The sequence below is a fragment of the Polypterus senegalus genome, chromosome 6 (assembly GCF_016835505.1).
Source record: "Polypterus senegalus isolate Bchr_013 chromosome 6, ASM1683550v1, whole genome shotgun sequence".
Classification (NCBI taxonomy): domain Eukaryota; kingdom Metazoa; phylum Chordata; class Cladistia; order Polypteriformes; family Polypteridae; genus Polypterus; species Polypterus senegalus.
Genome location: NC_053159.1, coordinates 163,668,019 through 163,685,817, shown reverse-complemented (window position 1 = coordinate 163,685,817; position 17,799 = coordinate 163,668,019). Strand labels below are relative to the sequence as shown.

At 37.6% G+C, this 17,799-nt stretch overlaps 1 protein-coding gene across 10 annotated transcripts in view; it reads left to right on the top strand.

Moving 5' to 3' along the window:
- The window catches only part of LOC120531761 (bromodomain adjacent to zinc finger domain protein 2B-like), a 268,155-nt gene that overhangs the window by 19,339 nt on the left and 231,017 nt on the right, over positions 1–17,799 (top strand). For all 10 annotated transcript variants that reach the window (XM_039757469.1, XM_039757463.1, XM_039757464.1 and 7 more), the window contains exon 2: positions 12,275–12,316. The gene's annotated coding sequence lies outside the window, so the exon portion shown is untranslated. The remainder of the gene's footprint in view (positions 1–12,274; positions 12,317–17,799) is intronic.

The window sequence follows — 17,799 nt, the reverse complement described above, 5'->3', positions numbered from 1 at the left end:
AAAAAAAAAAAAAAATTACATGAAAGTGATGCCCTGACCAAAGCACTGCCTGAGGCGTTTGCCTTGTTGTAGGTCCTTAATCCGACAGTATTTTTTAACACGTTAAACAGGGCACATTAATTGCAAAACCTATATTTTTATGTATATATATATATATATATATATTTTATATATTTATTTATATATATACAATGTATATGTATATGTATAAGATATGCTTATGTATGTGATAAATGTTCACCTTAATACAATATATTAATGTATTATAATTATAATCCATTGAGTTACTGCGTTTCTAAATTATTGTACTGTTTCAGTGTAGGTTACTTCTAGTAATCCATTATTCTCTAGCTGCAGATTTCATTTATAGCACTGGTCCATATGAGGTTTGTGCTCCTCGATGGTATCCACCTTAATGAAAGGATAAGTGTCTCTGTGTCTGTCTATGTGTCTGTCCAATTACTGTCTCTGTCATTCTAAAAGGTGGCACATCACAATCATTTTAATAATAAAATGCATTGCATTTTTCGTTCCAACAGATGACGCATGACAAACTGTAACACTGCCTTTACGAATCCTAAACTAAATGGCATATAACACAGCCATAAGCATTGCATGGTGCATGGGAAAAATTCACCCTGAGGCTACGTTTATTCCTTGGATTTCAGCCCCTCTTAGGAGGGTAGCACTTCTAGTATACTATATAAGCACTTTTTACAAACTTGCAGATTTTACAGTCATTGGTGTACTTAAACAGCTATCTGTTTTAATATTTTGTAGTTCTTTATAATGGCTTTTTGTTTTCTTCTGTTTGTATACTTTAAAATATTCTTTGTAAAAAATTACATCAAAATAATATATCAGCCTTTTCTGTATTCAGTTATTCAGTCAGTCATTTTCCAACCCGCAATATTCTAACACAGGATCACGGGGGTCTGCTGGAGCCAATCCCAGCCAACACAGGGTGCAAAGCAGGAACAAATCCCGGGCAGGGCGCCAGCCCACCACAGGGAACACACACACACACACACACCAAGCACACACTAGGGACAATTTACAATCGTCAATGCACCTAACCTGCATGTCTTTAGACTGTGGGCGGAAACTGGAGCGCCCGGAGGAAACCCACACAGACATGCAAACTCCACGCAGGAAGGACCCTTGAAGCGAACCCAGGCCTCCTTACCGAGAGGCTTTCTGTATTCATTTATTGATTATTTCATTGTTTATGTACATTATCAAAGATGCGCTAATTACAAATAATTTTCTGAGTTCAGAATTAAATATGTAGGTCATAGGTTTTTTTTTTTTTGTCAAATAAACAGACCATGTAATGTGAAAATGTGCTGTTCCATTCAGTGCCTAGCACCAAGTGTTCCAGCGCATTCCGCACCCCAACTTTGCAGTGGGTTAAGCAAGATTAAAAAAATGTGTGTTTTGATAGATATTTCAAATATTTTAATAATTTTTTCTATGACTTAATATTTGTTTAAGAGAAGAAAAGAATATCAACTTAACTCAAGGTCATCAGTAGTTGACTCATCTTATTTGAATGCTGTGAAAGCATGAAAGAACTGTTTCTAAATATGAAACTAAATGAACCAAAAAAAATTGGCATAATTAAAGTATTTTGACCTTGAATTGGACAAGGCAGATTTAGACAATACACGGACAGAAGATGCATACAGTGGAAACACCAATTTATATAAAGTAAACCTGAGAGGAATTAGTGGTGGACCATTACCAATTTTTTTCCTATCTGGTCTAAGAAAGGCCTTCACTTGGTCTATCATGTGGGGGCTCAAGAAAGAGGAGAACATGCGCCTCGTGTTCTATAATTTTTTCTCATTGTAACACACAGTGATGTGAGACAGAATGAGGTGTGTGTCTCTTGAACTCTTACTTCATCTCACCCACTGCAAAAAAATATTGAGACACATACTTCCTATGCTGTCACTTTATGTCGCAGACACTGTTGAAAGAAACAGTGAGACGGCCTTCTCCTGTACTCTTACTCCATTTCTCTGACCATGGAGTGAAAAAGACCATGATGTGCACCCACCCACATATTCTTGCTCTGCTTACATCACCTTGGGGTGCTAAGGCTGGAGAAAGAGGGAGGCACATGCCTTCCACTCTCTTGCCCTTTGTACTCCCACTCCATCTTCCTGTAGTGGCCCCTTGTTTACCACCACTCCATCTCAATCTCTACCCGTGGCAAACACTTTTAGCTTTTAGTTTCTTTTTCAGATAACAAAATATATTTAACTTTTGTATTAATATTGTTTTGAAATTCGATACTATTTTTGAAATTTAAAAATGTTAATGTCTTATTTCAGAATGTTATTTCCAATTTCAGAAAGCATGATATAAAAATTTAAAAGCTCAATGTTGTAGTTTTTCTCCAACTGCACTTCTGTTAAGTGACTGTCACCTCACTTTAATTCCATCTCTTGGGCAAATTAGCAATAACTTTTATATCTGCAAGTTCACCTTACATGGATGTGTTAACTCATTAAGTATGCATGCATGTGCATAATGCTATTAAAAGAATGTACTTAATCAGTTAATTAATATTTTTATTGTACAGTGAGGGTAAGGAGGATCTGCTAAGAAATCATTCATCTGGTTGTATCATTTTTAGAAAGTTACTCATATAGAAACTATTTTTAGGAATATCACATTTCATTATAATTACATTAGAGCGATGGGCGCTAAGCAATCTCCTGTCAATCATGGAGAATCCACTGCATCCACTGAACAGGATCATCTCCAGACAGAGGAGCAGCTTCAGGGACAGACTGCTGTCACCGTCCTGCTCCACTGACAGACTGAGGAGATCGTTCCTCCCCCACACTATGCGACTCTTCAGTGCCACTCGGGGGGGTAAACGTTAACATTATACAAAGTTACTGTCTGTTTTTACCTGCATTTTTTATTACTCTTTAATTTAATATTGTTTTTTGTATCAGTATACTGCTGCTGGAGTAAGTGAATTTCCCCTGGGATTGATAAAGTATCTATCTATCTATCTATCTATCTATCTATCTATCTATCTATCTATCTATCTATCTATCTATCTATCTATCTATCTATCTATCTATCTATCTATCTATCTATCTATCTATCTATCTATCTATAATATAATGCCTTTCACATATCTACCTACCTACCTACCTACTATACTGTTCTGCATCATTCACAGACTAACAGAGTACAATATCAACCTGTCTGCTCCATTGTTTGTGTGGTTTGTGCCCAGTATGCTATAAGCTCCTGACAGTTATGCAGTTGAGTGCTCCAGACCTGATCAAAAGGTTGGTTATTCTTTGAAATATCCGTTTTTAACTGAAGTGAAGTGTAGTCCTTATTCTGCTCACATTTTTCATACCAATATATGCACATGGTGTCTGTTCTTTTAAGTAAATCCATGCTTCAATGTGACGCTTTATGCGATTGGTTTAAAGCAACTGTTCATCAGTCAGACTTAGACAGAACTTTATTTATCCCCAGGGTCAAATTAGGTTTTTACAGAAGCTCATTACATAAATGTATAGATCAATAAATATATTTTTACGCGCACGTACACTATGGTCTGAAAACACACCAGAATGACTAAAAAGGAAGGAAATTTGAAAAGAAAGCATTTCTGACTTGGCTGTCCAAGTCACATTGAGATGTTATGTAGTTGTATTGCTATTGGTGTGAAGGAGCCCCCATATTGTATCTTGACACACTTCTGTGGAATGATTTGCTGGCTGAAAGTCCGCAGTGTTCATGTGTCAGAGAGAGGATGTGCAGCATTGTTCATAATGGTGCTCAGTTTTGTTTTAATTCTCTCCTTTGCTACCGGGGGGGGGGTCCAGAGTATGTCCTTGATACCGAAGTTCAAAATATTGATGTCCTAATTTAACAGATATCAAAAATGAAAATGTTCATTATCAAATTTTAAAAAGCCGCTACTAAATTAAAAATTGAAAGAAATCAGAGTTTTAAAAGCAGAATTAAATGCTAAAGAACATATCAACATTAAGAAATTTCACAAATAAAAGGAGACCATTCAGTCCATCAGACTTGTTTGTTTAGCTAATAGCTAAGCTGTCCCAGTACTCATCCAGATTCTTCTTAGAGTGGCTTGCTATACACATCTTGCCCGACTAAGTGGTTTTTATAAAGCAGCACTCTGCTGTAACTCTTTCTGCACTGGATGATATGGAGAGCAATGTCTGCCTTTGCTGTAGCCGTATTCTCTTCTTTTGTTGTATAGATTACTACACCATCATATTGGTTCAAGTGTAACATTCTCCAGCTAGGCATTTGTTCATTTCTGCATGTTGCTATTCTGCTTGTGATGAATGGAAAATGATATAATGCAGGCTGCTGAGCTACAGGGAGATGCTGTGTTTCATTTCACCTTTACCGGGATACCGGAAACACAAGATGCTGTGGATATTACTACTTGAAATGTATTAGAATTATGTACTGTATAGGCTGGCATTGCATGTGAGGAATATAAGTGTTCATGCGCATGGTATCAAAAGTTTAAAGAAAAAAAAGAAAATGCACACCCTGTCTACCGTTCTTTGTTCCATAGTTATGTGGCATAGCTGACAAGCCGTAAATGCAAAGATTGGAGCTGATGTCACACAAAGATGTAACAGACACTCTGACAACATCAAAAAATAAAATTTAAAATGTAAAAATTACAATTTGTGCTTTTAAAATGTGTAGTTATGCATGTTAATAAATCTCATCACCTTTCTGGTGCATATAGATTTTTGGTATTGAATGATGATAAAGTATGTGCTTTGTAGTGTCTGGTTTAGTCCACTATGACCAGGGACCCTTGCAGAGAAAGGTTTATTTTTCATGTGAACGTTGAGCTGACCAGTGAAGATCTTTGTTTTCGTAACCATGATCAGACTTTATTGTGGCCACATGAGATTGTCAAGGAGGTGGATTGAGATCTGCCAGTCAGGTCTTTTCCAGATTCTGCTCTCTTGCATGCTACAACAACTGGTCACTGAATGTCATCAGTGGGATACGCTTTTTTCACAGGCTTTAGAGGAGAGAAGCACTTCAAACAGCATTGATTATGTAGGTTGGCTTCTTTGCATTCCCGAGAGTAGCATGAATCAGTGTTGAAGTAGACATCTCGCTATTTTGGGTTCTTTGGGTTATAGATCCAGAAACCAGGGCACACAGCCTGCTGAATTTTCTACATTTTTGTGATGCTAATAAAGATTTATGCTGTCTTTGTGCATGCTATGTTCCTGTGCTGCACTTTCTGCCTGGCCCCTTTTATCCCCATTCCATTTGTTTCTTTTTTTTTAAACTAAGTGAGGAAATGCAAGGAAAAATGTTTGTCCGTCTGACCTGATCTTGTTATGAATGGTTCATGCCACTTTGAAACTGAATGGTGGAAGCCTTGTGTTGACAATCATGAAATGTGTACCATACAGTATGTCAGCCTAAGGACGATAAAGGAACTTTGAACTCTGTTCCCCGAAGGTTTACTTCTACTAAATCCCAGGAAACATTTATGTATTAAATATTGAACAGACTGCCATTGTAATGGTGGCATAGGGCACAATGCTGCAGATTCTGTCTCACAATTGGCTCATTCGCTTAACATTTTTTCTTGGATTGTGTAAAAATGTATTTTTGCAAAATGGCAGTATGTTGAAACTCTTTGAGCTGAGTTTAACCATAGAAGGATTTACAACGTGTAACTGCAGATTTGTTACATATGTTTTACAATTTTCCCCAACTTAAGGACTGCTTTGTTTATGCAAAGCTTTATTTTTATGCACAGAATTCAAGGTCTTGTTTTTCCCCCCTCTCCTCATCTCCAATTGCTTAGGTATGCATGTGAACGCTGATTTCCATTGTGCCAAGTAGTAGCACGTGGTCACTTCTGCCTTTGGAGAGTGTCATCTGTTTCAAATAGTCTGGAATCTGTGATTCATATTAAGTGAGTCTGCTTCATTCCCAGGTTTTATTAGGTCATCTGCATCATTTACACTGTGTGTTGGTGGGTAATATTAAAGTGCATGCATTGGTCATCTTAGATTTTGTTGTTTGCTTTTTTGCTCCCTCTAGCATGTCCATGCCTGTACAGGATTTAAAATATTTACATTGTGGCCCTGAGATCTTGACTATAAATTAATTGCTTTTTTACTGATTTTTTTTTTTTGTTTTTGTTAATTCATGAATTTATTTTACCCACTACACTTGGTGCATTTAATTTTTTTCATGTGCAACAGAGTCTCTAGTTTCATATTTCTATGACCATTTCTTAAACTGGAAAATGAATATGAATGTAAATCCATGATTTAATCAGTTGTGCATGTGTTACAAATGACTCCAGAACCAACTAGCTTGGTCACCTAATGAATCTCCGCATGGTGGGTTTGAATCAGAACATTCCCTTTGTGTCGATTAGGCTGATTGGCAATTCCAAATTGACCCATTGTGTGTGTGTGTAAATGGACCCAGTTTAAGACCGTTTCCTGTCCGGTGCCCACTGCTGCTGCTATAGGCTGTGGATCACTGTGACCCTGGATTGGATTAAGCTGTTGTGAAAATGTTTTACTATATTATGACTTTGGAATCCATAGTTCTAAAGTGACCTAAAGATGAAGTCTGTCTTGGCTTCATCAAGCACAGCTCAATATACTATATATAATGTGTGGTTCCTCATAGAACTATTGCTTGACAGAGCACCATTTTTTTCTGCGAAGGGTTCTTTGCATATGAAGTTGGTTCTTTGTGCTTTGAAAAACATAAAATGTAGAAAAATACCCTGAAATGTTTAATGTATGGTAGGTTGCAGATTCAGAAAGCCTGGTCTTAACCTGTGTTACTGTACTCATGCAGTAAGAGTCCTTTTAAAATCTGGACCCACTGGTATTTCACAAATGTGTTACCATCTATTTGTGGTTATTCACTGTACAGAGCCTGTTACAGACCTAAATAAATAAAGGTTCTTTCTAAAACCTTCATGTGGTTGGGTCTTTTGGGAACCAAAAATGGTTCCCCTATGGCATTGCTCTAAAGAACCATCTTTATTGTTAAAAAGTGTACTTGAGACTGGGCAGTCTGCCACTCCACTGCAGGACAATCTTGCATATGCCATCTTCACAAAAAAAAAAAAAGGAAATTTACATTTTCCAGTTGATCTAATGGCTAATGTTTAAACTGTGGTGGGATAATGAGAGGTTTGAAGGAAACTGATCTACATATAAAGGGGAAACGTGAACTTCACAAGCAAACCATGCCAGCTGGAAAATTAACTGGGATGCAGACACTTCAAGGCCCATGGTGTCACAATGCATTCCCTCCCTGGAACCATCATCTGTTATTTGGTTAACAACTTATTCAATAATCAATTGAGAAATACCAGAAAATATAGTAAAGTCATTTCATTTAAAAAGATCACATTACTCTAAGATGGGGTTAAGGCTGAAGTTCTGCTAAATTTGTAATATTTGTGCCGTCTGCCTCCCCCAAAGTGGATCAGTTATCTACATTTTTACAAAGTACTTGAAACTTTGTGAGATAGACATCTAGGCTAAACGTGTCAAATGACAGGCAGTATTACTTGTCTCCAACTGCAGCATTCAGTTTTGTTTTGTAAAGAAAACTGCAGGGAAGATATGTTTTTTTTAAATGTTTTTGTATGGGAGGACACGTATTTCTGGAATTCTTTATGGTTAAGATGTGCGTTTGAAGAGTAGAACGTAAATGGATCATTGGGGTGTGTCTGGTCTTGTAAGATGCTGTCGGTCATAACAGGGTTTTTTAAATAGACACATTTGTTGTAGTGTTACTTTAAGGCCTCTAATGCTTCGGAGTATCTCTGTTTAGATTCATACTGCATTGGCTCTTCACTTATTAAAGGTGTTCAGCCAAAGCTTTGCTTTTCCAGCCTCTGTTTCATGAGATATGCGGGCTTTCCAGCTGTGTCTGTGTGTGTGTGTGTGTGTGTGTCTGTGTGTGTGTGTGTGTGTGTGCCTGATTTGTGGGTCAATCGTTTCCAGCACTCCAGCTTTACTGACTTCTTCAACATCAGAACCTCACCTTACAGGTACTGTAGATGATTTCCTTTGGGGGCTGAGGAGCAGATCACAGCTGCAAGACATGTCGCTGTTAAGAAAGCGATCACATTGCTGTCTCGCTTGCTTGTGTTGTCAGTTACTGGGGAATCACACATGAATTGAAACTACAAATGTGTTCTTTCTTTTTTATTATAATTTTTTTAATGAAAAAGATATTCTATTTTAAATGTATCTCACCTATTTGAAACTGTAAATTCATTTTGATATTTCAGACTTAAATCTCCAAATGCTGCCAAACCAACAGGGGAAACAAACGTTGCCTTTTATGTGCTTGCTTGGGATGGTTTATTTCGAAGCTATTTTGGTAACAGTTTCAAGCTGCAGAAAACAGAAAATATCCTTCAGTCCTAAATAATGTCAGGACTTGTCTGATGGTATTTCAGAAGCATTTCTTTATGAAGTTTGGAAACCATCAAAGCCTGCAGTACTCCTTTAATTTGTTGCTAGTGCAAATCACAGAAGCAGGAAGAAAGAAAATCTAAACTAAACAACCCCACCTGTGTTTAAATAAGAGGCTTACTTTAAACTGGAATGGGACATTTTTTTTTTGTTTTTATTTCAGTAAAACTTGATGTTGGGAGATACTCGTTTGGAGTGATGTGGAAACCCTTCTAGTGTCTAAATTGACATCTTTGGTGGAGAATGGTGATTGGGGGTCCCAGGATGGAAACCCCCCATTTAACTGCAGATTAGGTAGAGGACTAGAAATGGATAGTCTTGGAACTACACTAGTTAAGCCATAGGCCAGCAGCTCCATCAGAGACGTCTTCATGCAAGTCGGTGACCGGTAGGTGAGGCTCCAATGGTGATCTATCTAACCTCTGGTGTCAGAATGAAGCCAAGGTCATGGGGGTGAGATCACACGCCAGTCTCATACTGAATCAGTTGGTCGTCTACCAATGTAACTCTTATTTCACCCTTACTTAGTTTGAAAACATTCTAGTAAGTTGAAACATTTACTTTGTTTTTAAGTTTTTGATTGATTTATATGACCAACTTTGAAGCTAATCTGACAGTTCCTAGCGTGATATACTGCCTTTGTGTTCTTTGTATGCACAGCTCATGAAATGACCAATCTATCAATCATAATCCTTTTACCTCAGTTCAGATAAGCTAAAGCTCTACTGATTTTTGAAAGAAATGTTTTCAGAAACGTGTGATTTTAATTAAGCTTTCATTTTTTGCCCAGAGCTGAAACCAAAACTTTCCATTTTGAAAACCTCTGGTAAACAAATTCTGTGCAAAATTGAAAGGTATGCCAGTTTTATCCAAACCATTTTTAACTTTTTCACCCGTTCCTGGTATGCCATCATTTTATGTTTACTGGTGGGAAAGGTTGTGCTATCTGTGGTTCTGTGAAGTGGTTTGTTTTCAGAATAAGACATCAAATGGAGCTGCCTGGTGATAAATGCAGTATTGACATTGATTGTTTCAAATGTTGAACCTTTTTTGAGCAGTTTGAAAATGTTCACAAATCCAAGAGAAGGCCCTCATTTTCAGTCTTCTGCTCTTAATGGATGTTTTAATGTATTTAATTTTTTAAAGTAAACACTTGTGTTCATTTTATACATCCTGTGAGTGCTCAGAGTATAGAGAAAGGTTAATGATCGGCTGTTATCCTTCCATATTAAAATAAATATTCTACCCAATGATATTTTTTTATTTATATATGTTACATACCCCATGTAATTGCAGTGATGGCAAAAGGAAATTTTTTAACATCACGTTTTCCTGGAGAATGGAGACAATGGAATGGAATGGATCAATGCTGGAAAACAGCAAACAATAGCAAAAACCTTCCTTTACTTGTTTTGCATAATCCAAATGTCAGGTCATCTAGTCACATGCAGTTTACATAATTTCAGTGTACATTTTTTTTGCTAAAATATTGTTCATTAAATAAATAAAAAAAATGGAAGTAGTCCACAAACTGGAAGCCCTTTCTCACTGGACCATGCATTTGAATTGAAGGCAGGACTCCTGACCAATAAGTGAGAGGGAGAGGTGGATCTTCAATCCGAACGTGTGGCCCTGTGTGAAGTTGCTTCCTGTTTGTGGGCTACTTTAATTTTCCAGAGGTATTTATTTACCAGTATTGAACCAAAAAATGCATGTGTGTTGTGCATTGTGAGCATTGGACTAGATGACTTGACGTGTGGACTATGTGTCACGTGTAACGTGAGGTTTTCTCATGGATATTTTTATATATGACTGGCTGTTGTCTAGCATTGGTCACCATTTGCCCCCGTTCTATCAGACACTTTATGCCCCTTCTCCAGGAAAACATAAGTTTGAAAATGTTCTTAGCCATCACTATGTATTTACATGAGGTAAGTAACAAATAAAACATTTTCTTTTTTGTGTGGACTTGTTTTCAGCTGAATCTGTGACCTCTTTCACATTTATAACCCAGCGGCTTCCTAGGTTCATTGTCCAAAGAATTTACTGGGCTCGGTTGTTCACACAACAGGTCGACCCTTCAGTTTTCATTTATGAAAGTCTCACCCAACTTATTTCAGGCTGTCTTTCTCAGGAATTTTAACTTTGCTTAGTTCACACTTGCTTTTGACCTGGGAATTTACTGGTATGAAAGGGGCTCAATGAATCAATGGTGGTGAGGATGAATACTTGTATAGATACCAAGCTTCTTGATCACAATTTTTTTACTTGCAGCTCTCAGTGCATCTATATCTTTCAGCTACATTAGTCAAGCCATTTCCCTTAGTGACGCTCTTTTATACTTCTGATTTGTTTCTTTGGGTGTTCTACCCACTACCTTTATAATACTTTTTTCAAATTGCCCTCTCTGATTGTTTTTGTTCTTAAAAATATATACTTACTGCTGGATCTTCTCGGTGGTCATCAAGATACAAAGCATTCCTGCCTCCTGTCCCACCATTAACCCAGAATTGAATGAATTTGGATACTAGATAGATGGACATATGCAGAATTGCCTCATTAACATTTGACACTTAACACTTCATTAATTGTGTATGACACACATTTATTGGTATAGGGTCGTCTTACTCATATGCTTTCTCCATAACCAATAAGCCCAAATGCTGTGCTTTTATGATTGCAATTGGTTTCCGAGTCACTGTTTACTGAATTCAAGCAAAATGGCCCACTTTTCAAAAGATGGCTAGTCACCGTCTCGGTTTATAAATCTAATGAATCTTTCAAAAGAGCAGATAGGGAAAGTGAGAAACACCACTGTAAAAAAACAGAAAGGAATGAAAAAATATATAAAGATATTTTGACAATTTCCATTTTGAACTTCATTTTTTAAATGTCAGAATGGCTTGAATCCTTCTTTTAGGCTTAATTGTTTTGTTACATTTCATACCGGCATTTTGTTTGCTAGCGCTAGCTAGCAGATGCATTGCTTTGTGGGTGATGTGTGCCGCCTGTAAATCACAGCCACTAAAATAGTTGCTGACACCAGTGTTAAATGGTTCGGCCGTTATTTCCTTTACGTTCCAAATTAAACTATCCCAGATGGAAATGCTTAATGAAAATGATGGATTTTTTTTGGCTACCTAAATATGAAGGTAAAACTGTGATTCTTACACAAATTGGGTTGTATCTGTACAATAAGGTTCCGGTAAATGCAAGCTAAAATCTGTTGGACAGCTAGTAGTTATATTTCTTTTTTCTCAAAGACCTGAATATTAGCAGACAGTGTGACTGTAGCAGCTTGTATGGTTTGTTTGCAAAATTTCATTTGGTTTAATTCTAAAGACATGCATCTGTACCTTTGTTCCTTTATTCCTTTATTTATTTATTTTTCCACTAGTGCCTCAGCCATTAACGGAATTGTTATAAATAAGGTAAAAGCTGCTAATGAATAAGTCTGAATTAATTAAGGTTACTTGCCTGAAGTTACATAGAATCACCTCATTGCAATATTTAATCTTGTCAGTATGACCACATTGCAGGTGTTCTTTGATTTTCCTACATAATGGAAAACTGAACAGAGTATTCTCCCGTAGGGTATAATAGAAAACGAAATATTCTGCAAAGGTTAATAAACCTCTAATTTTTTTTTTGTTTTCCTGAATAGCAGCAGTACGAGATGTGGTATCTTTAAAAAACCCAACGAAAAACCTCATGAAAGGCTTCATAATTTAATCAGTATTGTTGTTTTCTTTCAGTTGGCCAAGCTGTGATGTCTCAGGATTGAAGGCACTCGAACGGTGAGTATTGCTTTGCATGAATTGTATACTGCTGTTGAATGACTTTCCGCTATTGTGATCAGAAAATGAACAAAACCTGCATTGTTTGTTGCCAGACCTGTTTAATTCTCCTGCTTCATTGTTTCCTGCCTGTAAATGAAATGTGTGTTCTGGATTATGAAACTTGTTGCAGACAAATGCAGGCTTGTTATTTTTCAATGGGTTTGGTGGTGTTTTTTTTTTTTTTTGCAAATGCATTATACCTGCAGTCACTACCTGTGTGATGTTTACACACTCTTCATGTGTCCCTGTGAGCACTTTGGTGTCTTCAGTTAAAGGTGGAGGTGTGTATGAGTGGGTCCTGTTATGAGTGGGCATCCAACATTGTGCCTGATGTTTCCAAAATAGACTGGCACCCCATGAGTCCTATAGGTTAAAAGAAATTGTTAAATGTTTTACCAGAATTAATAAAAAATGAAAATGGAACTTTGTCCCTATTAACACTGTGACATGACAATGTCTTCCTCATCCTAATTATGGTTCCAAATCAGGTCGCTAAATTTATATTTTACATAAAGTCCCTATACATTTTTGATTTCCCCCACCCCACCTTCCCAAATCCTACCTCGTTACCACCATCCAGTTTTTAAAAGTTTCTTTTCACCCAGTGTTTTGCATGATGCATAGACAATGGAGTCCTAGTAGTTATTTTTTTCTTTCTTGTTAGGATATAATGTATTTTTCCATCTGTTATTTATAATTTTTTTTCTTTTGAAGTGTACATTTCAATTGATTGTCAACGTTAAAATAGGGATCTGCCCTTCAAAGAGTGTCAAGTGAGCTGAATGCTACATGGAAAACTTTTAGTTATTGCACAACCAGGTAGTTGTATGACTACCTGAATACCATTAAGGTAATGTTACATTATGCACATTTTCCAGATAGTTTCCTTCAAAGTCTTTATTTAAGTAGTCTTAGTGAGTTGTGGATTGTTGCACCGTGAGCCCGTAATGATAGTGCTCTGTGAATCGCCACAACAAAATCAAATCGGTTTGATTTTGTCTTAAGACCTAGGCATTGTGCCTTAAAAGTGACAAGGCACCAAGAATTCTTTAAATTGGAATCGGCGATGGAGTTTAAGGCCATGTCACATTATTATAATAATAATTAGAGATGTGACCCCCTGGCCGCCTACTGTGGCCCAACCATTTTCTGAATAGCTTGCTTCCCTCGCTATCGGTACATGGTGGAATTTTTTGTTACATTTTTAAAAAATTACCCTTTTTACAATATTTCTCACAGGTAGGACCCAGAACACAAAATCATAATCTTTTTACAGTGAGACAGCCATTCTACCATTGCGCCTCCTTGTTGTTGATTGCTAACACACAACTCAGCCACTTCTGTTCTTAGCAAAGCAGATGTATATAATGTATTTTTTTAACGTATTCATGCTAAATCAGTTGTATTGAGATAAGAGTATCATTGTTGTATTCTCCTATTAAAGACGAAAAACCGGTATGACGTATGGTTTTGCAGATAAATGAGCAGAGAGAGAGTAGATAATAAATTTATAATGCGTCTTTTAGAGCCCAAGGACACAGTACAATTCAAGCATAACAAAAATAATTAAAAATACATAAATGTTATCAGTAAAGGATAACAAAACAGAATTATGCAAAGTATTCAATAAACAGATAAAGTTTTAGGTCATTTTTAAAAACTAGTAGTGACTTGACTTCGCAGGTCTTCTGAGTATGTGCATTCTATGAGGTTGGCGCTGAAAGACAGAAGGCTCTGTCACTCACTGTACTCTTCCTAGTCCTAGGAATGATAAGCAGAGGACCGATTTGAGGTGATCGGGGTTGGTGGGCCGGAACATACAGGTGTAGGAGGTCACAGAGATAATTTGGAGCTTGATCATTTAAGGCTTTGTAAGTTAACCGAAGTATTTGGCAATGAATACAAGATTAATTTGGGAGCCAATACACACAACATTAGACATCTTTTCCAGTGATTGTAGCTTTCATTGACATCATCGTAGGGAGTTTGAGGCAGTCAGAGGTGCGCTTCCATGAATCCAGTCACGTAAAGTGATGTGCCCAACAGCTCAAACAAACAACTAGTCTGTAACACATCTGACAAATTCAAACCTGTCTTTTGTTGTAGAGGCGGAGCTCTGTGTGCATGTGAGCTAACATCCAATGAATGCTCATCCAGAAGTACAATAATGTACAGTATATAGTGCTTCAACAAGGAATAAGGAATGTGGGTGTTTTGGACCTCACAAACAGAAGTGAAGCTCATCAGTCTGATGTGTTGTGTTTTACATACCTTGACAGAATGGAAAAAGAAAAAAAGGGGTAGAGACTGTGGCTGAATTTGCTGTACTTTTTAACCCTTTGTACAACATGAGCTCTGTCAGGTAAAACGTTAGTGGCTGCCACCAAAAGCCAAGAGCATGACTGTACTGGAAGGTGGGTACTCGGTTAGTAAATCTGAAATCTTTGCAGATTTTAAGTTGTTTAAATTGACGTGGTCCAGTGACGAGATTAGAAGCTGCTGTCGGCAAGTCTGACATTCCCCACAACTAGAAGTCAATGTAATATGATATCAGCTTTAGGCAGAAACTGAGGGGAAGTTCACAGCCAAGGATCAGTCCTATCTTTAGCCAAAGCCTAAAGCAGAAATCAAAAGTCGTAGTAGAAGAAATCAAAGAAGGATGTAGTAATTCCAGAGGTCAAAAATGAAAAATTGAAGTATACACTAAAGGAATTCAGTTCATTCTTGAATGACCTGAAAGTGCACAGTGATTACTATAGAAAAAGACAACTTGCACCTGTGTGCCCCTGGTCAGTTGCCATGGTAATGAAATAAATGCAAGAACCATAACATGGCAATGCCCAATACAAAACAATATGGCGCCAGGAAAAGACATGAAGAATATACAAAGGACCTGAAGCATGATTTAAATAATTTGTTATAGTGCAGAATCTGAGTCAGCTTAAGTCAAAACCAAATGGCAAAAATACGTTTCAAAGAAGGTGTATAGAAAGACCGAATTATATCGATACGAGCTGGCTCCTGTGTGCAAGAGTTGAAAACCAATAAGTTTTCAGCCAGAAGTACAATGCACACTTTGGAAAGATGGTGTTTAGACTTCATAAACAGAAGAGAGGCTTGTCTGTCTGATGTCTCGTGCTTGTCATAGTGCAACAGCATGGAAGAAGGATAAAGAGACTGAGGCTGAACATGCCATACCTGGAAAACATTTGTACAGCCATCAGCACTGTCAAGCAACACTTTACTTGGCTGTGAAAATGCAGTGCACTCATAATACTTTAGAAATTTAAAAATGTGCTGAAAAGCTGTAAGCCACTTCCGTAATCCTTCATCATCTCCTGGGAACCCTAGGTGTGTAATCCAACATCCCCAAGGTGTTAAGTCTGACATTCTCTCCAACTCTGCCATGTAGTGTACTGTCCGCTGTAGCTACAAATACTCAATTTATCTTAAGAGTATGTAAATAAGAGTATAAAGAAATAAGAGTATAAAATCTCTAAAAACTTACATTTTTTCATCTCTAAATTGTAGATTGTCTTTTAGTTTTATCATGTATATGCATTAAATACTACTAGCCGGTTTAATTGCACATATGGCTTAAAATAATATTTAGGTAAAGCCAGGTGAAAGGCAGGATTCCTTTTTATGCTATCAGAAAGACCATAATGTGCATCCAACTGAAAATTCTTTCTCATGTTTTGGATGCCATGACCTATAATAGATAAATTCATTATTATTGCATATACAAGCAACAAACAGTGGCTTTCATAGGTCGATGCAATAAAATAAATAAAGAAATAAAGACAAATTATTTGGGACCTTTTTCACCAGTAGTTACTGTTTAAATGGTAATTTATAATTAAAAAATAAGGTTTTTTTTAGGACATAATAATTAATTAAATTAATCAAAACTGTGAAATTAAGTAGGTTGCATAACTAAAGTGAACACCTTTTGAGTAAAACATGGCAGAAACACCCTTTGATGCAGTTATAGCATGAAGTTAAGTCACGCTTGTCATTTCTGCTCAGTAAAATGAAATTGTGACTTGCATGTCTCCTTAGGACAGTTGACAATGATACAGCAGCCATACCACATGCACTTCAGAACAGGTCATACACCAGAAGCTAAGTAAGTTCAGTACTTGGATGAGAGACCATCTCGGAAAGCTTGGGTTGCTTCTGGAAAAGGTGTTGGCGAAGCCAGCTTGGGGCACTTACCTTATGTTCTGAATGTGGATCCCAGTGCCCAAATGTAATGACAAGAACACTCTGCTCTAAAAATGGCACTGTCCTTCGAATAAGATGTAAAACCAAGGTCCTAACTTTTTGTGATCATTAAAGATCCCTAGGTATCCTTTGTAAAGAGTAAGGTGTCTCCCATTGTCCTGACTAAATTGTCCACCTGAGCCTAGTCATTCTGCCCCTAATCATCCCCTGTCTGCAACTGGCTATGTACCGCTCACCTCTGCACCACCTAACAGCTAATGTGTGTTGAACATACTAGAACATACTAAAAATGTCTGCCACTCCATCATCCAAGTGGATGCTACACATTAGTGGTGGTTAAAGTGGCTCCCCGCTTACTATGAAAAACACTTTGATTAGTGTGAAAAACAATATATAAATGTAAAGAATCATTTTTATTATTATTACCAACAAAAGACATACATACACACAAAGTATACAGTACATAGCATGCAACATACACAATATAATTGTATACAGTATATATTTGCAAGGCGGCACGGTGGCGCAGTGGTAGCGCTGCTGCCTCGCAGTTAGGAGACCCGAGTTTTTGCATGTTCTCCCTGTGTCTGCGTAGTTTTCCCCAGGGTACTCTGTTTATTTCACACAAAAAAAAAACCTATGACCTATTTAATTCTGAACTTCAGAAAATTATTTGTAATTAGCTCATCTTTGATAATGTACATAAACAATGAAATAAGCAATAAATGAATACAGAAAGCCTCTCGATAAGGAGGCCTGGGTTCGCTTCAAGGGTCCTCCCTGTGTGGAGTTTGCATGTTCTCCCCGTGTCTGCGTGGGTTTCCTCCGGGTGCTCCGGTTTCCGCCCACAGTCCAAAGACATGCAGGTTAGGTGCATTGATGATTGTAAATTGTCCCTAGTGTGTGCTTGGGGTGTGTGTGTGTGTGTGTGTGTGTGCCCTGCGGTGGGCTGGCTCCCTGCCTGGGGTTTGTTTCCTGCCTTGCGCCCTGTGTTGGCTGGGATTGGCTCCACCAGACCCCTGTGACCCTGTAGTTAGGATATAGTGGGTTGGGTGATGGATGGATGGATATAGTTGCATGTATTGCTATGGTGCAGCATAATTGACAGTTCAGTTGCCTTACGACTTGTGGGTAGAAGCTCTTCCTTACTCTACTGGTGTGAATGCCAATGGCCCACTACTGTTGGTCTAAAGGAAGGACTATGCGGTATGGCT